Source organism: Tyto alba, unplaced genomic scaffold, assembly GCF_018691265.1.
Source record: "Tyto alba isolate M040663 unplaced genomic scaffold, T.alba_DEE_v4.0 Super-Scaffold_9, whole genome shotgun sequence".
In the NCBI taxonomy this organism is placed as follows: Eukaryota; Metazoa; Chordata; class Aves; order Strigiformes; family Tytonidae; genus Tyto; species Tyto alba.
Genome location: NW_024881330.1, coordinates 11,741,323 through 11,767,580, shown reverse-complemented (window position 1 = coordinate 11,767,580; position 26,258 = coordinate 11,741,323).

The following is a 26,258-nucleotide window of genomic DNA, read 5'->3' as shown; positions in this document are numbered from 1 at the left end:
TGAATTTACACAGATCAGAATGAGAATTAAAACAAACAAATAAACAAACAAACAAACAAACAAAACAACAACCAGGTGCAGATACCTACCTTATAGTATTTAAAGCTAAGGAAAACAAATCCCACTCCAGCTGTTTGGGTGCATGTGAACTACCTGTCTCATGCCATCACAGCTGATGGAGCACTGACTGGTACAGTTTAGGATACAGTTTGTCTGGCCAGATGTAGGCACCTACGTTGTGATGACATGGATCACACACTAACCTCCAATGACCAACCATTTCTCCATTGCTCTAAAGGATGGACTGGTCTGATGTCAAAGCCAGCACTGTTTCCAAAATCTCTAGTTGTTGTTAAGGGTCTTCACATTCTCCCTATCCTATTTAAGTGACCACTGTTCTTTTACCTCAGACTTTAGGTAGCTTGTGACTTTCCTCTTTCAATTAAAGCCCACCAGTCCATTCCCAATCCATTATGGATACAGGAAACAGAATATATTGTACCTCCCTGCAGCAGCCTTTTTCGTATTTGAAAACAGTATAATCAAAATGATAAATTGGTAGAATTTGTGCTATCTTAAAAATTCGTGACTTAAATGTATGTGTCTTTATTTAATATAAAACTGCTAGATCTGGCATGAAAGCACTTTTTTTTTTTTTTTGGTTCTGTGGATATTTCAATTCTAATATAAAAAAAATAACAAATAGAATAAAAAGTAATATTTTTTGTTTGAAAACTATGGGAAAATATTTCTAGCTTCAAGATATTATACAGTGTGTGCAGAATCACATTATTTGAAAAAAAAAAAAATGTAAACCCCCCTATAATTCTGTACTAAAAAGATTTTATAAGAAAATTACGAACAACTTAACAGTCTGTCCAATGACATTTCTAACAAAAGAGCCAGTACTATAAACTTGTCATTGGTAACAGCTTCTGTTCCTTCTAGTGTCTTCCTGATTGAGCCGTTCTTGAGCCCTGTACCTTAGATTCCTCTAACTGCTGTGACTGTGCTGTGACTTGCTGTGTCTTTGTGTCCCTCACTGAAACTACAAAGTAAGGAAGAATTGCTCCCTACATGAGACTTTGCCAGCTTGTTCAAACAGAAATTGCTTAGCCCAGGAAAATTTAAACTAGTGAAAGTAATGCTTTTAGACCTCTGCACATATTCTTTTTTTAAACCTGCTTGATAAATTATGTCTGCATCTCTCTTATCTGAGCAATCTAGTCAAATTATGCAGTAAAATTGCAACAAGATCACTTGCAAAGGATAATTGATCAGAATGCTGCTTTGTTTTTTTACAGTACTGTAGCCATCCTGCTTTCATTTTTCTAGTCTTTTAGTTTGAGACCTGCGGGGCATTGTTTTTTATGGGAACCACTGTATCACATCTCTGGTGGTGGGTTGATCTTGGCTGCAGGCCAGGTGCCCACCAGGCCACTCTATCACTCTCCTTCTCAGCAGGATGGCAGGGGGACAAAATAATATGGAAAAAAAAAAAAAATCATGGGTCAAAATAAAGGCAATTTAATAAAACAAAAGCAAAGGCTGTGTGTGGAAGGAAAGGAAAACAAAGGATTCATTCTCTACTTCCCATCAGCAGGCAATGTTCAGCTACTTCCTGGGATGTAGGGCTTCAGTACATGTAGCGATTGCTCCGGAAGACAAACATCATAATAACAAATACCCCCCTGCTCATCCTTTTTCCTAGCTTTTATTGCTGAGCAGACGTCATATGGTATAGAATATCCCTTCAGTTAACTGTCCTGGCTGTGTGCCCTCCCAAGCTCTTGCCCACCCCCAGATTACTGGTGAGGAGGGGATGTTGAGGAGACAGCCTTGGTGCTGTGCCAGCACTGCTCAGGAGTAGCCAACACACTGGTGTGTTAGCAACACCTTTCTAGCCAATGCAGAGCACAGCACTGTGAGAGCTGCTACAGGGACAATTATTTCCATCCCAGCCAGACCAAATACAATCTCTACCCTTTATTCCATACCATTTATGTCATGCTCACATCCCACATAATTTAATAAATATATCCATCCATCCATCCATCCATCCATCCACCCATCCATCCATCCTAACCATCCCATTGTGCTTAGTTCTCATACTGAAATCTCTTTTTACCAAAACTTAGAACTTAAAGTACATGCTTAAACTATCTTTATACCCAACATACAGATTTATACATTCTCATTAACTACTATCCCCTGTCTCTTAATAGACAGATATTACTCACATTCCTTGGGCTTCCACCACTTCTCCAGATGTTCATAAGAACAGGCTATCACTTAAGCCTCATCTGTCAAGATGGGTGCTTAGGACAGGAGAAGCATTGTGTTCATTGTTGGGCACCAACAGTGGCTTGGTTTGGGTCATTGCTGAATTTATTTGGTTCTTTGCAAAACTCACTCTTCATGAGTTCGGGTCATTCCTACTACATTACTTCCTGCTACATTATATCACAGATCATTTTTCTGCAAGGTTAAATCTTGAGGCACACACTGCATTTCCAACCAAGTAAACCCAGGTTCTTGAGTGAAGACAGTCCCACAACTGGGTTTGCTTTTTTCTCATGGGTGGACAATTCCACACCACTTCCCAATGAGCATTACAGGAACATTATCTCCTCTCACAGTATGTAGCGGTTTTTGTTGGGCCAGGACCAGGACGGTTAGCAGATTCTCTGGTGTTAACCAGCCAAGTGGCTTCTGCTAAATTTGTATCCCAGTGCTTCCATGCTTCATTTCCAAATGATCTCAACATAGTTTTTAAGAGTCCATTATTTCTCTCAATCTTTCAAGACGCTTGTGGGTGACAGGGGATGTGATCATAAAATCATAGAATGGTTTGAGTTGGAAGGGATTTTAAAGATCATCTAGTTCCAAACCCCCTGCCATGGACAGGGACACCTTCCACTAGATCAGGTTGCTCAAAGCCCCATCACTAGCCTTGAACCCTTCCAGGGAGGGGGCAGCCACAGCTTCTCTGGGCAACCTGTTCCAGTGCCTCATCACCCTCACAGTAAAGAATTTCCTCTTTATAACTAATCTAAAACTAACCTACTTCAGTCTAAAACCATTACCCCTCACTCTATCACTACACTCCCTGATAAAGAGTCCCTCCCCATCCTTCCTGTAGGCCCCCTTTAAGTACTGGAAGGCTTTTATAAGGTCACCCTGGAGCCTTCTCTTCTCTAGGCTAAGCAACCCCAACTCTCTCAGCCTGCCCTCACTGGGGAGGTGCTCTAGCACCCTGATCATCTTCATAGCCTCTTCTGGACCTACTCAAGTGTGTCCATGCCTTTCTTCTGCTGGGTGGCCTAGAAGTAGATACAGTGCTCCAGGTGGTGTCTCACAAGAATGGAGTAAAAGTAGGAGAATCACCGCCCTCAACCTGCTGGTCACGTTTCCCTTGATGCAGCCCAGGATACAGATGGCTTTCTGGGTTGCAAGCACACATTGCTGACTCATAGTCAGTTTTCCATTCACCAACACCCCCAAGTCCTTCTCCGCAGGGCTGCTCTCAATCCACTCATCTCCAAGCTTGTATTTGTGCTTGGGTTTGCCCTGACCCATGTGCAGGACCTTATACCTGGTCTTTTTGAACTTCACAAGGTTTTCACCATCCCATCTCTCAGGCCTGACAAAGTCCCTCTAGATGGCATCCCTTCCCTCCAGTGTGTCGACTGTGCCACACAGCTTGGTGTCATTGGCAAACTGGCTGAGGGAGCACTCAGTCCCACTGTCCATGTCACAAAGATGTTAAGCAGTGCCAGTCCCAACACTGACCCCTGAGGAATGCCACTCATCACTGGTTTCTACTTGGACATCAAGCTGTTGACTGCAACTCTTTGAGTGTGACCATCCAACTAAATCCTTATGCAGCAAGTGGTCCATCTTTCAAGTCCATGTCTCTCCAATTTAGAGATGAAGATGTCATGTGGGACAAGTGTCAAAAGCTTTGCACATGTCTGGGTAGATAACATCAGTTGCTCTTCCATTCTCCACTAATGTTGTAACCCTGTTGTAGGGGGCCACCAAATTTGTCAGGCATGATTTCTCCTTAGTGAAACTATGTTGACTGTCACCAATCATCTAATTTTCTATGTGTTTTAGCATAGTTTTCAGGAGGAGCCACTCCATGATCTTACTGGGCACAGAGGTGAGACTGACTGGCCTGTAGTTCCCCAGGCCTTCCTTTTTTCCCTTTTTAAAAATGGGGTTTACGTTTTCCCTTTTCCAAACAGCAGGAACTTCACCAGACTGCCACAACGTCTCAAATGTGATGGATAGTGGCTTAGACACTTCATCCACCAGTTCCTTCAGGACCCGTGGATGCATCTCATCAGGTCTGCAGACTTGTGCACCTTCAGGTTCCTTAGATGGTTTCAAACCTGATGCTCTCCTACAATGGGCTGTTCTTTATTCTCCCAGTCCCTCCCTTTGCCTTCTGCATCTTGGACGATGTGTGTGGAGCACTTGCCGATGAAGACTGAGACAAAAATATCATTGAGTACCACAACCTTCTCCATGTCCCAGGTTACCAAGTCTCAGATTTCCTTCCATAGAGGGCCCACATTTTCCCTAGTCTTCATTTTCTCACTGATGTACCCACTCAATGCCATGTTTCTTTGCCCAGTTTATGAGGTTATTTGGGAAATGAGTCTTATCTTCTGATTCAGTTCTTTCTGGGACACCATGTCAACAAAAAATTTGCCTTTCAAGGCCTAAGATGGTGTTTTGTGCAGTGGCATGGTTTACAGGATATGTCTGTAGCCCACCAGTTGTTGCTTACACCATGGTGAGTATGTAATGCTTTCCTTGGCGTGTTCATGGCAGTGGTGCAATATAATCAATTTGCCATATCAGAAACCCACGTACCACCCTCTGTTTCAGGGAGATTTTACTGTGTGGCTCACTTGATTGCAGCACATGTTTCACACTCATGAGTGACCTGTGTGATGGCCTACATGATCAAGTCTACCCCTTGATCATGAGCCCATCTGTATGTTGCATCTCTCCCTAGGTGTCCCAATGTTTCATGGGCCCATCAAGCTACAGATAGTTCACCCTTACTCTCCCAGTCCAGGTCCACCTGATCTACCTCAATTTTGACAGCCTTCACTACCTGTTCATTGTTTCTATATTCTACAGTGGCATGTTTTTTGGGCATGTGAACATCTATATGACGTACCTTTAGAACAATGTTTTCTACCTGGGCAACAGTGTCCTGTCACTATGCAGCAGCCCAGATAGATTTACTCCTGTGCTGCCAACAGGTCTTCTTCCACTGCTGTAGTCACTCCCATAGGGCATTAGCCACCACACAGGAGTCAGTATAGAGATAAAGTACTGGCCACTTTTCACATTCAGCAATCTCTAGGGATATCTGGATGGCTTTCACTTCTGCAAACTGACTTGACTCACCTTCTCCTTCAGTGGTTTCAATGACTTGTCATGTGGGACTCCACACAGCATCTTTCTACTTCTGATGGTTTCTTATCACACAAGATCCATCAATAAACAGAGCATAATTCCTGTTATCTCCTGATATCTCATTATATGGTTGTGCCTCTTGGGCATGAGCCACCTCCTCAGGCAATGCTCCAAAATCTCTGCCTTCTGACCAGTCCATGGTCTCTTCCAGGATTCCTGGGTGACTCGGTTTCCCCAGCCGAGCTCATGGCATGATCAACACTACCCACTTACTCCATGTAACACTGGTTGTGTGATGTATAGGAGGGATGTTTCCTTTGAACATCCAGTGTAGCATGGTCAATCACAGTTTCAAGAGGAGATATGCTGCTGTACTGACAAATTCTGAAGTGGCTTGAACCCCCTCATATGCTGATAGTACCTCTTTTTCAGCTGGAGTGTAGTGGGCTTCTAATCCTCGATACCCCCATCTCCAAAACTCTAGTGGTCAGCCTCGGGTTTCTCCTAATGTTTTCTTCCAGAGGCTCCAAATAAGACCGTGCTCCCCAGATGCAGTATATTTTGTACATCTGGTTGTGTCTAGACAGGCTCAAGAGCTACTGCTTAAGCTATTTCCTGTTTGATACACTCAAAGGCTTGCTGTTGCTCAAGACCCCACTCAAAATATTTCTTCTTTCAGGTTCCTTGATGGAGAGGTCTTACAAACTGACTACAGCCTGGAATATGCATTCTCTAGAATCCCACGAGAACTAGGAAACCTTGTGTTTCTTCCTTGTTAGCTGGTGGAGATGTAGTTGCTATCTTTTTGACCACATCCATAGGGAAATGATGGTGTCCCTACTGCCATTTTCTTCCCAAGAACTGAATCTCCTGTGCAGGTCCCTTGACCTTGATTTTTTTCAGTGAAACCAGCTTTCAGAAGAATTTGAATTACTTCTTTTCCCTTCTCAAACACTACTTCTGCCTTGTTGTCCCACACAATGATGTCATCAATGTATTGTAGATGGTCAGGAGCATCATCCTTTTCTGGTGCAGTTTGGATTAGTCCATTACAAATGGAAGAGCTGTGATTCCAACCCTGGGGCACTTGATTCCAGATGTATTGGCACATGAAAGCAAACCGTGGCCTGCACTCTGCTGCCAAAGGAATTGAAAAAAAAGAAAACACATTGGCAATGTCAGTTGTAGCATACCACTTGTCTGCCTTTGACTCCAGGTCACATTGGAGCTCTAACATATCTGGTACAGCAACATTCAGTGGTGACATCACTTTGTTCAGGCCATGATAGTCTACTGTTAACCTCCACCCTCTATCAGACTTTTGCACCAGCTGTATGAGACTACTAAAAGGTGAGTGAGTCTTGCTGATCACTCTTTGGCTCTCCAGTTGATGAAACAGCTCATGGATGGGAGCCAGTGAGTCTCTGTGCAATATTGCTGCCAGTCCACTGTCCTGGTAACAATTGGCACCTGCTGTTCTTCAACTTGCAGCAATCCCACAACAAAGGGATCTTCCAAGAGGTCAAGCAGGGTAGATAGCCATTTTATCTTCTCTGTGTTCATAGTAGCTACACCAAAAGTCCATTGATACCCTTTTGTGTCCTTTAAGTACCATCTCCTGGGGTAGTCTTTGTCAAGGATACAAGATGCCTCTTGGGCTGGTCACAGGGGAGTGATTTTCCCACTTGTTCCCTGTTAAGCTGACCTCAGCCTTCAATACAGACAATTCTTGGCATCCCCCTGTCACTCCAGAGACCCAGATGGGTTCTGTACCCCTATACCCTGATGACACCAGCATACACTGTGCAGCAGTGTCTACAAAAGCCTTATACTTCTCTGGGTCTGATGTACCAGGCCATTGAATCCACACAGTCCAGTATAACTGGTCATCCCTTTCCTCCTTCTGGCCAAAGGAAGGGAGTGTCTATTCCTGTTCATGGTCAGAGTATTCACTGTCTGACCCTTACAATTCCAGATGAGAAGTCCCCACAACAGGATCAAGGGAGATGATCTCAGTCCTTCTATGTCTGGGAGATTGCTGCTTGCCTTCCTGTGTCTCTCCATCAACCAAACTGACAGACTTCTTGGGTGGCCCTCTCTTAACAGCTGTCTTCCTGCTCAGTTTGCGTACATGGGCTTCCAGCTTAAAGGTGGGTTCACCACCCCACTTCTTCATGTCGTCCACCTGGTCATCCAGGAAGAACCAGAGTGCACCATGTGGCATGCACCTGGGGCTCCCTTTCCCTCTGATCAGGTCAGGAGAGGACTGATTTTTTGGGGCAACCCTGACAGCCAAGGTGCTGGCCCACGGGGATGAGAAGGCACAGATATTTTCTTCAAAGTTTTGGAGCCAAGGAGACACTCCACAGTTGGTGTATCCATATCTGGGCAATATATTTCTGACAAGCTGTTAGAGTGCAACACTGGGGCACTTTGAATCACCTTCCTCCACACAGCCTGTGGGCACAAGACATCCTCTGGATCTTTGAAGACCTCATCATTGTCTAGATCACTGTAGATGACTTCCAACACTGCTAATTCTCTCAGGTACTGGATGCCTTCAGCTGCGGTAGTCTACTTTCCTGGGGAGTTCACAAGATCTTCCTTGAATGGATATCTTGCCCTCACACTTGAGAGAAGCCATCTCCGGAGATTGCAAATTGCTACCTCTTTTCCAATTCATCTCTCAATTCTCCAGTTTCTAGCAAGGGATCCTAGCTGTTGGGCTTCCTTACCTTCCAATTGTTGACTCTCAGTCCTGTTATTCCAGAACCAGAGTAGCCAGGCAGCAATCTGCTCACCTGGTTGGTGGCTGTAATCTTTCTGCATGTCTCAAAGTTCTGATGAGGTCAAGGACCAGGTAGTTTCTGCTTCCTGTCTGAATTCTCTGACTCTTTCCTCCAATTTCTTTGTCAAAGGACTGGTTTCTTGATCAAACCTTTTTTCTTCCTCTTCCCTTACTAATTGATGAAATGGACCCATTGTTTTCCTTGTCCACTGTTTCTTTTTTACCACTGGGGCAATTGCTGTAGTAGTTGTTTGGGTCCCTGCATCAACCGCAGTCCTCTGAGAGTACTGAAGTGTGGTTCAGTAGGCACAGGCCAGGCCCCAGTATAGTGCTAGAAGCTGCTGGTTTTCATTGGGGTAGGCAAGACACCCTTCTATCAGGTGGAGTATCAGTTTGACAGGGTTGCTTGCCTGTTTGGATGTAAAGTCCTAGGATAAGAGAGGTGATAACCGCCCTAAGAACCTGCCCACACCCTCTCACCCAGGAACCAGCTGCCTCGGGACACATATCAATAATGCCTCAACCAAAAGTTGTCTTCTCTTACACCAACTTGACACCAGATTCCACAAACCTCATAATATGTTAACAGTGTTAATTAGTATTATTAAACAACTCACATTAGGGTGAACAAGGACCTCAGGGACCTGCATAATAAAACCATCTACAGCAATACCACATAGGAAGAGGGAGATGTATTCCCCCATCCTCTCCACAAGATAGCTTCCCCAGCACAGCAAGGCCAACAGTGCCACGGCATAGCACATAGGCACTGTTTCTACTAGCATGTACCCAATTTCATCAAAATAAAGAGATAAGTGGTGCAGCCAACAAGCTCTGTGGCTTGCACATGAGCTTGCCACTAACTACTATAGCTATAGCACGCTAAATACAAAACTGCCATTGTCTTGAGCCCCACATCGGATGTCAAAAAGGACTATGGTGTGTTGATCATGTCTGGAGGCCAGGTGCCCACCAAGCTGTTGAATCACTCCCTTCGTCAGCAGGATGGGGAGGGACAAAATAAGATGGAAAAAAAAAAATCATGGGTCAAAATAAAGGCAGTTTAATAAAGCAAAAGCAAAGGCCATGCACAGAAGCAAAGGAAAACAAAAGATGTGTTCCCTATTCCCTATCAGCAGGTGATGTCCAGCCACTTCCTGTGATGTAGGGCTTCAGTACATGTAGTGATTGCTTAGAAAACAAATATTGTAATAACAAATTCCCCCCATGCTTATCCTTTCTCTTAGATTTTATTACTGAGCAGATGTCATATGGCATGGAATATCCCTTCAGTCAGCTGTGTCAGCTGTCCTGGCTGTGTGCCCTCCCAAGCTCTTGCCCACCCTCAGCCTACTGGTGAGGAGGGGATGTTGAGGGGACAGCCTTGGTGCTGTGCCAGCACTGCTCAGGAGTAGCCAACACACTGGTGTGTTAGCAACACCTTTCTAGCCACCAATGCAGAGCACAGCACTGTGAGAGCTGCTACAGGGAAAATTAACTCCATCTCAGCCAGTCCCAATAGATCTATATTTAGGAAAACATTTACATACATGCCTAATTTTTAAAACTGCAAGTATTCTCCTTTAAATTAATAGACTTGCTTCTATAATTAAAGTTAAGCATCTGCTTAAATATTTCTTGGCCTGGGTCTGTAATCCGTAACACAGATGGACTAACAGTGGTAGCGAGTTTCAAGATGTCATAATGACAAAAAAGCCTCTATTATATCGTTAATCTATCTAGATATTTATATGGCATCCATCTCTATAAAAATTGCAGTACCTATCTAAATTAGCCAAGAGTGAGGTCATATTATTCTATGGAATCTAGCCTAATTACTAACTCTTCATTACTGGGCTTCCAGGGCAGTTAGCTGAGCCACCCTGAATAATTGCATGAACACATTGCATCCACTGAAAAAACATAGCAGAGCCCACTGCTGCTGGATGCTTAAAACAATCTCACTGGCTTTGCACTGAAGGAAGAGGAGACTTTGTCAAAGGCACGTTTGCTACTCAGCTAAGGACAGCTTCCAGCCAAAGAACAACAATAGAGACTTGGGGACAAGAGATCCTTAAACCACTCCAGACACAAAGAGGCTGTGTCATTCAAACCTACATGCCACATGCCTCCAAAGCAATGAACACACTTCCTGAAAAGTTCCCCCTTTTCCCACCCCCAAGGTCTGTTGACTATAAATTAGCCCATAGATCGTTAGTTAGCTGGCTTCACATTCATAACACAACAAATATTTCCCCTCCAGCGTCAAGTCATTCAGGCTCCACAGGGGATAATTCCTGAAGTAAAGCAGTGATCTTCAAGACAGAAGTTGCTTTCCATTCCACAAAGGAGAAGGGTTTGTTAATCATGCAACTATTTAAAAGTCACTCCCAAGATGTGCACCTGAGCTCAGAGTCTATAATTTATAATCTACCCACCCACACACGTACACTGCAATCTGATTGCTGTTCCCACAGAAAATAAACGTGCTGAAACACAAGACTCAGCTCTGTTCCAAGCAGTGATAAAACATTTAAAGGAAAGATACAGGATGGTTTCATAAAATCTCCAGGTAGGATAGGGCAGGGGCAAATGTACCCTTCACCTGCTGCAGACGGTTAACGTGTAAAAGTACAGATGTGAAGGAGAGAGTTTCCTTTGGTGTCATCTCACCTTCTTTACAAATCAGGCCTTGATATCATGGAAGCATAGATTCCAATGCCAAAAGACTACCAGTGGTTTAAAAAATATCTTAATGAAAGGATTGAGGGCTACTCAAAAAACCCTTAAAAATTAACTCCTCAACATATAATTTTCCCATCAGATAATACCTCTAAAATCAAACATATCTACAGGGAGGGTAACTAACAACAAGCCAATAGACAAGATTTTGATAGAAATTTCTAACAGGAAACTCAAAATAACATTGCCTTTGGAATTAATCTTAATGCCCACATCCAGTTGAATGATTGAAGAACTTTGTAGCGGCCATAGATCTTGGTCATTTATATTCATGTTCTTCTACATAAGCTTGTTTGGCATTGAACCACACCTTCCAGGAGGCACAAGTCCATTGCCTTGGAAGAGTGCAGTACAACATTTAACAGCCAGTTATATAAAGTGCAGCTAGTTCAACTTTTTACCTCTGTTTAGAATGAAGACAAGAGCTGATATACTTGCAATTTTCAAAAAGCAGTTATTCCATTTTTTCAAATAATTTCAAACAAGACACTGTGATCTTCTTGCTGGCATTCTGGTGGGTGTCCTCACCAAAATAACCGTGAACTTGAGTGTCCTCTAGTACAGTAGGTAGCTATAAAGGCTCCTGGCACTAGAGTACCCAAGCACATTATAAATTACGGAGTTATCCTTCCAACATTGCTATGAGGCTTTATTACCCCCCATTTTGCAAACAGAGAATTAAATTTCAAAGTCACTTGCCCAAGGCAACACATGAATTTTGTACTGGTGCCAGGACTGAGCCCACATTTATTGAGTCCTCATCCAAACCCTCTTTTCTCTTGTACCCTCTTACGTTATACACAAAAGCAATTTTTGTGCCTCAATATTTTCTGTTGGCCTGGTTCTAACGTGTTCTCACACATGCAATCTTAAAATTTGTCAGAGTGAACTCCTACTCTGGGATGAGAGATAGTGCTTCTATACAAGGGGACCAGGATTTAATTTGTAGTCTTGCTCTCTCCTTGGTTGTCGGCAAGCACAACCCCTGCAGAAAAAAGGAGTGCTCTGTGTTGCACAACCTACAGTGATTGCTCTGGATGATTAAGAAGTAGTATTAATACATTCCATGGATGAACTATCCAATCTTCCTTAGCCTAAGGGATAGAAACTAAAATCCTGGGCCTAGCTAGAGAATTCAAGAGAGTTGAAGAGTATCCCTGAAGAAAAAATAATAGCACTGACTTGCATTTATTTGGCCTTACTTTGAGTACACTGACCAAATATGCGAAAACATACCAAATGCCATGTAAGCAGGAAAAATAAGCAAATCTCACCCAAAGAACCTTGCATACATGTTTTCAGGTTGTTTAAGTTCATATCTCCCAAGTTTTGCTCTGAATTTATTGCACTCAAAGATGCATGTGAACACCTACCCAGAACTGTTATATTTTACTTAGTTCAAGACCAAATATTCTGGTTTTCCTACTATACCATAACTATGGCTAGATTTCTTCAAAATTTACTCCAGATTTCAGGCAAGACTTTTAACTGACCCAGAACAAGGTTGAGATTTGTCATTCTAGGCACAATCAGAAACATGAGGTACAAGAACCTACAGGTCTCCAAGGTGACATCTCGGTCCTCACACTGCTGAGGGGCTTTTAAGCATCTAATGCACAAAACAGTAAAATACTTATGTCAACATTTTAAAACACAATGATAAGTTAGGTATTCAAGTCCCCTTAAACTGAATATGCCCAACTTAATCATAAACTGCTGTTTTAGCAAATATGTAGTAACTTGATACTAAAATTTTAAAGCAAGATTCCATAGTTCTCACTTTTGGAGGGAGGGGGAGGGGGTGGGCATAATGCAGATCAGATATGTTTGAGAGCAAAACAGCCTGGAAATGTTTGCAGTGATATCTAGCCTTTATCTTCTACATACTCACCAGTCTCATTCCCACTATCCTCATCACTGGATACCTTAAAAAAGCCATGCATATTGTGGCTTCCAAAGCCATGACCCTTCTTGTCTCATCTGCATATTAGGTATTTCCTAAATTCCAAATTTACTATCAGCTTCTAGCCTAATGAGATATAACTTTTTTTTTCATTAATATGAAGCTGTGAAAGGTAAGAAATTCCTTATTATTTCTTGTTTTTTTTTTTTTTTTCCACCAGGACATCCAGATATCCTGGTACAAATATCTTGATACCTCTTGGCTGATGTTCAGATCAGATTTTCTGCTCTGGGCTTCAGCATGGCCCATTACAGTGATGGAAACTATCTGTTAAACTAGGGTGTAGAATGAGTAATCTTCAGTATTTGAGGATGCTTTTGTCCTTGAACACTATTCAGTTTCAGGTTCTCTCTCCAGTAGTTGCAAATCACCCTTAGGAAAAATAAGCAGTTAGAATTAAACTTTGCACACACTTTGAACTGCTATAGAAACTGGGAAGTGTTCCTTTAGCCCAACATTAGACAGAGTCTGCAGGGCACAGCCTACTCCATAATGCTTAGGTCATGTAGGGATATTCCTTTGTATACCTATTAATTAAGGTGTCATGTATTAATTAGGCACAGTGCCACTAAAAAGCTATGATAAGCAGTGCATCTTATATGCTAATAATATGGCCGTCTCTTACATAAGTGAATCATCCCTATTTCCCAAATCAGCAATTACGCTCTGCCCTGTGGGTAAATGACTTTCATATAAATTATTCCCAGAACTACTTCAGAGAACGTCTGAGACAGCACTGAAGCATCACTAATTTATCTTTCCACACCTATGTTGGAGCCCTTTTGGACAATAATTCTTACTCATGTCCCCACGACAGGTGTGAGGTCCTACTCCAGCCTTTGAATTGTCTTTGGGATCATGGCCCTATCATGGCTCCCTCTCGGCAGTCTGAAACCACTGCTTTTGATAGTGGCTTTGTACCTGCACCCAAAGGGCAGTGTTCTGTTCTCAGAGCAACCTCCCTGTTTTCAGAAAGACTACCCAGGAAGCGGCACAACTTAAGATGAACTTGAGTACCTATCCCTTTCAAAGCTGAGTTTTCTGAGGAGATGAAGTAACAAGCTGTGATGATAAAAAACCCCAACTTCTAAGAAAGGTACATAGTAAAGAAAACCACATCCGAGTGAGAGAAAAATGTCTAAAATATAAAAAGGTGAAATACAAAAGCCTCTTACAAATTTAGAGAGGTTAAATTGTCAAGTCCTGTCAGATATTTCAAGGAGTAAAAGTGGCACCTGTAACTACATCAGGCAGGCAGGACAACAAGCATCCTCCTGTTCCAGGCTGCAGGTACCAGCTGAGTGACAAGTTCTCAGCTCCTCTGAAAATGAAGGCACTCACTGAGGCAGACAGATGAGGCTGTCTCAGTTCTGGAAGTTTCGCCCTGGTTTTTATTTTTTTCCCTGAGGGATTAATGAAATGACAATGAAGTGTGCTGGTTTTGTCTGGGATAGAGTTCATTTTCTTCATAGTAACTAGTATGGGGCTATGTTCTGGATTTGTGCTGAAAACAGTGTTGATAATACAGGGGTGTTTTCGTCATTGGTGAGCAGTGCTTACACATAGTCAAGGCCTTTTCTGCTTCTCACCCCACCCCACTAGAGAGTAGGCTGGGGGTGAACAAGAAGTTGGGGTTGGGGGGGGGACTCCACAGGTGAGACAGCTGACTCCAACTGACCAAAGGGATATCGCATACCATATGATGTCACGCTCAGCACATAAAGCTGGAGGGAGAAGAAGGAAGTGGGGGATGTTCAGAGTGATGACATTTATCTTCCCAAGTAATCATTTCACATGATGGAGCCCTGCTATCCTGGAGATGGCTGAGTACCTGCCTGCCAATGGGAAGTGGGGAATTAATTCCTTATTTTTTTTTGCTTTCATGCATAGCTTTTGCTTTACCTATTAAACTGTCTTTATCTCAACCTACAGTTTTCTCACTTTTACCCTTCTGATTCTTTTCCCCATCCCCACCTGGGGGGGAGGGGAGTGACTGGGTGAGTGAGTGGCTGTGTGGGGCTTAGTTGGCAGCTGGGGTTAAACCATGACATAAGGTAAAAAGTTTCAATGTTTCAGCTACTGTGCTGCTATTCTATACTGTTCCCAAGTCCAGGTGAGGTGAGTTACTCTTTTCTCAGGAGACACAAGTTCTTTTGTGTTACCTGATGTTATTTATCATCAGCATCTCCAGAGGATTGGAATTAATTCAACTCTCCTTTCACTGCAAGGCACCTGTAGACATCTACAGCATGAGCACGTGGGACTTGAGGCACTTTGGCAAGCCTATATGGAAAAAACTAGGCATCTCTGTACTATGAGGTACTATAGAGGTTAAAAAAAAAAAAATTACATGTATCACTCTGGAGGATTTGGGCACCTAAGACTGCCTCAACTGGAACTTGAGCAAGCAAGTAACTTTTCAGGTCCCATCCAAAATGATTTACCTGAGATTGCACAGGAGAGGTGCAAAAATGAACTCTAAGCTTCTCAAACTGCAGTGAAAGCCCTTGCCACTAACCTATCCTTTCCTCATTTATAGCTAACTTAATCTCACTAGCTGGACTCCACTCAGCTAGGATCTACAGTGATGTAAATTTCTGCAATAAGGCCACTTGAGAAGCTGCACCCAGTACGTTTTCACTCTGCTCACTAATACATCAAAGCAGAGACAGAAGATACAAAGATCATTATTAGCATTGACCTAACCTGTTTTGCCTAACAAGCATCTATAGCAAAGCAATGTGGTCTAAGATGCTAAAGAAATAGCTGCATTCCTCTAAAGCCAAATTCAGTGTGGTGTGCAGGCATCTATTGATTTCTATCAGATTTGTATCAGACCTCCATACTGAATGGTTAAGTGCTGCTGGGCAGGGTGAGCGGTCAAAGAAAAGATGTACTTCTAACTGCATTTTGACAAAACAGGGAAAACAGGCTTTGCAAAGTACAGAATTGTTTTGCTGTTACTGGGATGCTTTCTAAGCTATCCTGTTCCCTCTGTGTTTTAATTCCTTTGTTACAAAAACCACAAACACCTTATGGGCCAGGAAATCCAATATCTCTGCAAGTAATTATCTTTATACACAATGGACACAGAAAGCATTGTCACCACTTGAGAAGCGCATATGGCTAAAAGATTTACATGTAGAAGATATTCTTGGGCCAACAGTGCAGGGTGAAGTAGGCTAATGAAAGAGATGAAAGAGAGAATGAGGTAGATGCTTTTATAAACAACATATTTTTTGGTCTAATTTTTTGTTTTGTCATTGAATTAGAATTTTAGTAACTTAACCAGATTAACAGATCAGCTGGATCCAACCAAGTTAACAAAGGGCAGTAAGGCAGAGCAAAAATAGAAACCAGTAGTCCTGCTCGCTCCATCTGTGAGTGATTAGTCAGACTCTCAATGCTTCTGTAACATTTTCCCACACCTTAACTCTCAAAACACTTTTTAAAGAAAAGCCATGGAACACTGTTACATGAGAGGAAAGAAGATAAATCATGCCAAAGATCAGTGTCAGAGTAAACTATGATTCAGTATTCATGGGCCTTAACTGTTCCTGACTGTGCCTCTTCATAATAGCAAAAAAGAAGCATTTAATTTCTAAGACCATAAAAAGAAGAGAAGAAAAATACATGCTAATTAGTAAATAATCCAAATCCAGTTTTTGCTTCTGTGACTACTGTTAGATATTACCTTAATGCTTGAAATAAGAGAGCTCTCCAATAACAAATTGCCATTCAAGAGGAGCAAGTGTTCTGCATCTCTGTTCAGATTGTTCTTTAGCAGCATGTACATTCCTTAAACCTGAATGGCCTTCTGGTCTTCTGAAGCATAAACTGGGTACTTCATGGATGATTGTAAGGACATAAAACCTGTCCCTATATACCCTTCTGCTAAGAACATGTAGGAGACATACCTACAACCAGACATTTACATATGTATCGGTCTGCAAATGGTTCATGGAACTAGAGGCTCGAATTTAGAGTCCTTTTTATAAAATGGACCCCCCTGAAGGGAGATGGTGGAGATTTGACCAAGGAAAAGCATTACTGGTAGAAAGATAACAGAACCCAAATGTTAGTGAAAAACCTACAGGTTAAAACACAGCTCTGAAAGTGAAGGCTTTGCTCTCCTACAAAGCTGGAGTTTCCAAGGTACATATGTGGGTAGACAGCTTTGGTGCATGTTCTCTCCAGATTTGGGACCTTAGAGCTTTCAAACTGCCGGCAGCCTGGCAGCCTTGGGAGACCACATTCTTATGGGACAACTGAGGTTTTGGGTGCCACCACTACTAAAGCAAAACAGACGTCCTGACAAGTTGAACTTTGTTCAGAGACTGAGAGCATCCTGCAAGACGAGACCACTCTTCAGGACTAATGGGAAACTAAGGGCATAGAAGCCCTGAAAGGCATGAATAAATCAGGAAGTTCAGCTTATATGTGCTTTTTTTTTTTTTTTTTTTTTTTTCCTACTAAATTGTTTTAATTCTTTAAAACAGAGCATGACAAATGTCATTTTGTTTTTTGGCTTTCTAGTCCATAAGAAATGCATAACTTATATTTTTGTTTTGAAATAGCAAGGGTTTTTCTCATCCTCAACCCTAATTTGTGCTCAGGGCTATGTTATGCTAAGAGGCTATTAACTGAGTGGATAGACTCAGCCACATCTTTTTTTTTTTTTTTTCCCCTGATAAGCTAAGCAAACATGAAGTCACCACAAGGGCTTGAAAACTGCAGCATGACAATGGAGTGGCAAGTGGTTGAAGTACAGAAAACTTTTAAGAAAACAAGGCCAAGAGCGTAAGCTTCAGTGCTAGTACCAGCTTTCATCTTTGAACAATATTCCTTACCTAGATCTAAACACTGACACCATTTCTAATGCAAGGAACACCTGAGCCAAAAATCCCTGAGAGCAGATAGGAGGGATTGCTGCATACTTACCCTGTTCCTACTCTCTTCTGTAGCCTATACTCTTTCTTTTTGCTCCTATCCAAACTCTGAGACAGGATGCTGGGCTGGAGAGCCCTTTGGGATGACCCTGTACAGCTGCTTTGGTGCCCTTCTATTTATGCTACATTTCAGAGGAAGTAATTTTCTCCTATTCCCGAACATTGTCAACAAACAGCAAACGCCTCCAAAGCCATTTTTGACAGAGTCAACCTTAGCACTTGAATTCAAGGATTAGTCACACGCTGCTGGAGTGAAAACAAAGAAAATGTAAACAGCTAATGCCTTTGCCAGAAGTATGCAAGAGTCTGTGTGGGAAAGGATGTGATATAAGAGCTTGTGTGATCATACATTCTTTTATTAAAATAAAACCTTTCACAACAATTCCTAACATGATTATTTTTTTTTCAAGTATCACCATTCATTAAACAAATCTTGCCTGTGCAATTATCAAATATGTAGGGCTTGTGATATCAGGTAGAACCCTCTATGGGTGTATTTCAAATTGTCATTGTTTAATTATTAACTGACTCCATCATGTTTTCTTTCTATATGTGTTCTTTATTTCAGGAATACATCCTGCAATATTAAATGAAAAGATAAGCCCAGTCAAGAATCTGAGGAATAATATGAAAGTCATCTTATGTATATTTTCTCAGCTTCCTTTCCTCAGCTATCCTACATTATCGCCACAGCCAGGATAGAGAAAGGAAAGAAAATTTGCTATGGAGAATTACACCGGGCTCTGGGGCAGAAGATACCCCTTCACTCACCTCCTTCTCCACCCTGCCTTAGTGATGTCACAAGTATGAAACAAAAAATGTTATGCCATGAAAGTTTAAAGAAAACATCACCTTGGAAATGACAGCTACCATAGATATGGTCAAAGTTTATTATAATTTGCAGGGTTTTTTTCAGGCAGTTGTTTATTTGTCCCAACCTATAGTTCAGGTGACCTCTTCATAAAATACAGAAGTCTGATAAACAGAAAAGTCAAAGAATGGTTACATAAGTATAAAAAAGGGTTTGTCTTGACACTGCTAAATCAGACTGCTTTGGCTCAGAATAGGGTGAAGAAACAAGGACACGTGGGCACTGTTCACAAAACTAACTGCATCTCCATGGTAAGGTAGCCCATTGCAGAAGACACATGTTCACTCTGCTCAGAGTTTGCCTAAATCAAAGGCTTTTTCTTTCTCACAAGAGGTGCTGACAGAGAAGTTTACCACTCTTTCTGAAGTGGTACTCTTTTATGTTTAAAAAGTCACTAGAATAGCTACTGGAACCCACCAGTACTCTTTTCCAGCTGAGTCCCCTTATGGCAGGCTATGATTTTGTCTTGAATCTAAGTGTAAAAGTACTTTACTGTAAATGAATACTTAGAGGTTGAAATAAAAATGAAGGTCCTTCAATAGGAGTGGATGATAAAGCACTAGCCCAGAATACCTGCAGACCATCAGTGTTCACTCACAAAATGAGGTATCAGATTTAAAATCTCTCCCTCATTTGAGGTAAAAAGGATATTTAAACCTCTCAGAAATATCTTAAGTGAGAGTTTTAAAGAAAAAAGTGTGAGTTTTTTGTTAGCTTCCTTATCAGAATAATTGTTCCAGAAAAAGCAAAATATTTCTTCAGTTACAACTTTGTTTTATAAAAGGTTAAAAAGAACAGTTTCAGGTGGACCTAGACTTCTGGCATGTTCTTGGCATGAAATTTCCTGGGAGACAACTAAGCCAAGAAACCCCATAAGGAGTATTTTTTCCCTTTCTCTATACTTCCTGTCCCCACAATCCAATATACACAGGGGGCTCCCACGTAGCCCAGACTGCCTCCGAAGCAGACAACTTGCAGATCACGCACTTGGGCTCTGGAACTGAAAGAGATCTCAAGATGAATGAAGAATGGCTCCATCCCATCACAAGGAAACTTTCTAGGTGAGGGAGACTTGCTGCCTAAAGAAACAAACTTGTGCTTAATAGTAGATACAATCTGCACTTACCTAGCTTAGCAACTAAGATTTCTAGATGTGGAAGAAAGGCAGCTGAGCAGTTTCAGTTCCACAGACCAATACCTCCTCATCAGTGAGATAGAATGCTTTTTCTTTTGTCTTGAAAATATTTTTTCCAGTCAATCTTCCTCCTTTTTCAAAAAATTCAAATCATTCCTCACATACCTAAAGCAGCAATGCACTGAATGTTCCCCTCAGTCCTTTCTGCCTTATCAAGTTTCCGATTCCTAATTAAATATATAAATTCTAAAAGTACATTTTAACCACTGCCAATTGATTCCCTTCAGAACAAAAAAGCCTCCCTCTAGAGCAAGTTACCTGAAATCACTTGACTCAACAAGCTATACTAACTTCCTCTTGCCTAACCCAACCTTTTAGTGCTTGGCAACACTCCAGCGCTTCTGATTAAGGGAAAAGATGCTGAAGGGCCAGATCTTTGAAGGTGCTGAGCACCCACAGCACATGATTATTTCAGCTGATGCTGCAGATGCCAGGCCCCTGTATCATCCTGCCCCATGACATTCAATTCACTTTCTCTCGGTGTGACAGGATATCACTTTCACTTGTTTTTATTTTATTTTCTTGGACTATCAAAGTTAAATTCCACAGAACAGTGATGTTTATCTCATTCTGAGCTGAGCTGCAGAACCATATTTGCATTTGAAACATCAAGTACTTCTACACCCACTTCTCTAAACAAAACCACTACAGGGTTTTGAGTTTGCATCTGTACTTTCCATTGCTGCTTTGATTTATTCCAGCTAAAAGGAAAAATGAAAACTGGAGACATTTATTTCAAGTGCTGGACTGTTTCTCCAAACGAGTGATTCAGACCTTGGCTCTGCCATTCATTCCTTGTGCAGTTCTCAGACATAAGCAATGCATCTGTGAATGAATATGATGTGGTTTCTTTTCTCCTGTTCTTTCATCCTTTCTCTTGACTAGTTGGACAATAAGGTCTTCATGAGGTCCTCAGATGAAGTCTACAGGATCTAATGCTATAAGCTTATATCTTTTTACAAAATTAGAGATTTTAGTGTTCAAAATGTTGTGTGTAATCCCTATGGAGACTTGCTATAGAAATACCAACCCGAAGGCCCTGGCCAAGCAAAGCTGTCATTGGGCAGTCTGTCACGTTGCTATCATAGATCTCGGGCAGACCACCTCTACTAGGAGAACAAATAGCATGTGCAGAAGGGCTAAACAGAAGGAACCTGATTATCAAGAGTGAAAGAGACCGAGTGTCCCTGTATGTCTTACTGCTCACTGCTGGTTGATCATCTCCCCCATGGTGGGAGAAGCAGAAGCTCTGAAGACTAAGACAGTAAATGGTTATGTCATAAACTACTCTTCTCCTATATGTTTTATAGAAAGTCCATGACAGGATTTAGTTTTCACGTTACAAACAGGATGGAAAAAAAAAAAATGAAGAAGCTGAAAAAGCAAATAATAATTCTTTAGAAATCACTGGGAGAGCCTCACTGAAAGCCACAGGGTCGGAAGGAAACACTGAACTTTTGTGTCTTCCTGTGCTTCAAAGTCATTTTCTTTCCATTTGGCTTTAGAGAACGTCATTTTAGCTGGCTCTGTGGCTCTTGCATCAAGACAAATGGTGTGCCTTTCACAGTAACTCTGCACTGATACACACCTGAAAGCTAGAGGGGAGGAAACGGGGAGTGGAAATGAAGCTTTAACTCAGAACAAAATCAAATGAGGATTTTTTTAACATATTCATTTTTTTTCCCTTTTCTTATTGATGACAGGGGCTGAGGGGAAAAAAGGAATTGGATTAATTGATTTTCAGAAGAAACAACAAATAAGCAGATGAATTTAGCAGCGCTATCCATGGGAGCACACGTACCTGGGAGAAAAAAATATTCCATTTCATTGCTGCATACTTCTCCTACAACATAATCTTTTTCTATGGCATAATAACAAGTCATGGATAATAATTTTCAGATAAAAGTCAACAAATAGGAACAATGTCAATATTTATGCAACATTTGACAACACTCTCAGTACCATAAAATCTGAAGTACAGCAGTATTCTGTGTAAGAAGTGCTGGTGTGTTTATTTAGAAGTGACAATTTAAATGCCAATCATTTCATAGTTTAATTTAAGGAATGTCATCAGTACAAGATCATAAGGGTCTGGAGATGCCTGCTCATTTTGTACATTCTAAAGCCCACTGGAATTGATATAGGGAAATTCATGGTTTGATCGGGCTAACTACAGATTTCTTTTGTCCTGGGTAAATATGTGTTTTTCAAACTAGAAGAACTTGGCAGAGGTTTTCAATGTGTGTCTCAAACCTCTCTGTCTATATGGCTTATAATTTGGAAGTTCCTGAAGCTCTTCTTCCCCATACATTGCTGAGAGATTTCTACTTGTCCACCTACCTTGTAAGAGTAAATGGGGTGTCTTCTACAAAATAAAAAAAAAAAAACAAAACAAAAAAAGTAACTAGTCGGTAATCTGCTACAAACTACTTCAGAATACAAAAAAGAAGAAATATTCGGTGCTTAACTTTATTTAAGTAAGAAAATCCAGAAACCCTGGGTGTCGTTTATGTATTTTTTGCACCCTAAGTGCCATCGAGGCTACATGCAGTGTTAGCGTAAGTCAGGAGATGGCGATATTGTAGATGGTCTTAGGGTTCCTCACCTGAAGTTAGATTTAGGTGGTGGTGGTGCCGGAAATGGTCCTCTGTAAACTGTGGTGCAGGTCTTCCAGATGCTAACCCTCAGGCTGTCTATATCCTTCCTGGTCCAAGAGTATTTGCAGCTAAATTGCTGCGTTCAGGGTGCATTGCTGAAAGCAAAGAAAACCTACTTTGCTGCAAACTATCAAGTATGGGAAGATGGATGCAATTCCTTATGTACTGGGACTCTGCTCCAGGGTTGACTTTTTTGGAGGTAAGGATAAAAGAACATATGTCAAGTTGCTACCTGAGAGAACTGAGAAACCTCTGAGATGCTTAGGTTGATAGAGAGAAAAAGGTTAAAAATGGACATTGACTCTTTTTTATGTGCTGCAATATCTTTCAGGAATTCCATGAGGTTGGGTTACTCTGCATCCATCCTTGTTAAAGAGACAGGAGAAGGGGGAGATGGACCCCAGCCCATCTCTCCCTAGCTGGTTATGAGGTTACAGACGTGGCTCTAGGTCTCAAACCAACAACCCATCTCAATTGCCAGCCTATTCCAAGACTGTAGGAAGAATTTAAGTGGCCAAAAAACTAATTCTGCATCACAACAGAGATCTGGATGGGGACTTGTTGCTTATCTCCCTCAGAAAAGGCACTCCTGGGCACATGTAGGGGTTTCACCTAGGAGCTGAGGAACTCTCAGGCTAAACTTGCAGATCTCTACAAGGTTAGGCAACTACATTGTTGTTTGCAGCTTCATGGGTTTCATGTAGCCAATTTGGGCTGGGTTTAAACTGACTCAGTCCTATATGTGGTCACTAGAGATTTAGGGGAGAAAGAATATATTATATTCCTCACCGCATACAGAGTGTTTGAGCAGTCACAGATAATGCATGTGTAGACTCCCAGACATTCACGAATGTCAGTGCAATAACAAAATGCTGGTTAACTCACACCAATTTACACTTCCATTTCTACGTGACTGAGGTTTGTGCTAAGATTTTGGGATTGCTTGATCTTCAGACTCAAAGTGAAACCTGTGTGTGAACCAGCCTGGTTCATAACTAACTGAAGAGAAAATTCATGCAGCATCCTGGCAAGGAAATCTGCCAGGTTTCACACTCCCCTCTCTCTAGCACAAAAAGAAACACAGTGAAAATGTTTATAAAAGGGAAATTATCAGATTACCAGACAGAAAGGTGTTCTTCAAACCCTAGTTCATGAACCTTTTGACAAACATCCTCAGAGGTGTAAGTCTGAAGTACAAGAAAAATCAGTACATTTTTTCATTATTCCTGTCATCGTCTTGACAAATTTCCTGACAGCTTGGAAGATCCCTCCACTTTTGTCTGGCCCAAGGACTCTCACCCTGGGGATTACAAGCAGTTGGCACATGAGTCTCATCACCCTGCCTCCTTTTAAGAATCATCTCCGCAGTATAAATCCTGCAGTAGCAGGTGGGAACATTTTCGATTAGCTCATCCACCAGAGAAATCACACGCTTAGACCCTGAAGGTCTATCTTATAAATAGAGGGCTCAATGCAGCCAGAAAAATTATACAAGACAGGAAGGAGTACCAAACTGACTGAAACCAGTAGTGCGATGAAGGCACTTTTACTGATTCCTTTCCTTTCCAACCCAGTACCCTCTAAGAATCTGGTCGTTCTCTGACTCTCCAATTCTTACAATATACATGAGATGTACTGTGCTCAAATACTTCTCTCTAAGGGTGGCTATTTCTGGAACAGAATCATATTAACATCAGCTGAATTACATGCCCCAGGGTGGTCCATCCTGTGCTTCTACCTCAGTGGTGGGAGTGCATGTGTCCAGCAGAGCAGCAAGGACAGTAGTCAGCTACTATAACCCTTTACTTGTCTCCATGTGAACACGCTGCTCTTGTGAGTTGAGATGCTGGGGGAATAAGTATTTATAAAAAATGTTGTAATGGTGAGATTCCACAGGATACAGGGTCCATGTAAGTACCATAAATATACTGCAAATATACTGTGCAAAACAAAGGAAGTTTTAGGTACTGCTGCATCCAGCCTAGCACAGGGAATCAAAGTTTGTTTAGCCCTCAGTGCTCTACAGCATCTTGTAAGATCAGGAAATTTTTGTAATTTTTTGTGTGTGTGCATGAGGTTTCTGGAAATACCACAAAGCCAAATCTTGTCATGATCTTTCATTCACTTCTACTTCCAGGCCCAGCCAAAAGGAGGAAGTTTAGAGGAGCAGAAAAGCATACAAACCAAATGCAACTGAGCGTTTGTGTGTCTATTAAAAGACTTTTTGGGGCACCAGCATGGAGAAAATGGTTGAGGCAAGGTTTTGATTTCACCCTTGCTGGCTCCCAGGCCCCTAATTACAGCTGAGCTCTTTGTAGGTAAATAACATTTAAGTGGAACTATTTCGGACCGCTGGGGTCCTGCACTCTGCTGTGCAGTGCCCTTTCATTAGAAATTAGCCGACCTGATGCTGAATAAACACATTGTGTGTTTTGCAAGAGCTCTGATGTGGTCTCTGTTAATTACTCTCTTTAACCTATTGCAATCATGTGCTGCTTAGCCCCACATACCACAGGACTGTTTGGGAAGGGGAAGATTATGGGGGATGCACATAGAAGTTCTTAAAGGGAGAGACAGAATAAAGACATGCTACAAAGTCTGTTTGAACTGGTGTCAGTTACAGTAATGAGTGGGTAGGAATAATAATAAATACATAGCACTTCAGGAACACTTCACATTCTCTAAGTGCTGTGCCAACATCAAGCAATTAATTATATGATCAGGACCTTCCTTCTCAGCAACTGTCTTGACTCTACCAAAGAGACCAGCCTGGCTTACTCATTTGCTAGCTTTTCTGCACTGCCCTTGGCAGTGGTTTGTACTTGGAACCTCTCCCTCTCCCCTTCACCCTCAAATTACACTCCCATTCATGACAATCTATTCAAAAGGTGCTTAGATGCATGCTTAATGCTTAATTACTGAGCTTTCCTCAGAGGTGCCTAAGGGCTTTCATCATTGGAACAATAAACTTAAGAGTCCACCCTCTTCCTCTTCCTCAGGTCCCTGTTCTAGACTTCCATCTTCTAGCAGATTTGCAGGGAAGCAGTCAGCAGTCACCAATGCAGTGAATCCTCACTGATCCAAGGATAGCTGTGCATCAATAATCACTGCCCTATTTTCATTACCAGCCAGTTTAATACACTTCTCACTTAGCTTTAAGTTAGGTTTAAAATCATGAAATTTGTTCTGTCTTATCAGCTTCACTGAAGCATGTCAATGATCTCAACCTCTGAAAGCTGGACTACTTTGACCCATACTCTGGTGGGAAAAGTAGGCGGAAACCTGTGGGTTTTTTACATTAGTTATAGTAGACCAGTAGAACAACTCTCTTGTTTAGTACTGGAGCTGTCTGTCTTCACTGGGTGTCTCCAGTAATGCAATTATGGAGTAATTACAGCAACACCAACTCCTCTCATCTAAACAGGCCCCAACTTCAGATATGCTCATTCAAGCACTCAGTAGCCTTTCCATATCTCAATTCCCACATTGATAAAGGAGGAAGCATTACTATTAACAGTATTAATTATTAATATAACTATTAACATGTGCAAAGCCGTAAGGTTTCCAGATGAAAGGTGCTGCGTAATTGTAAGATGTTCTCCACACAGCCATGGGCTGTTACCAACCAACTCAAATCAAAAAAGGTTATCAAAT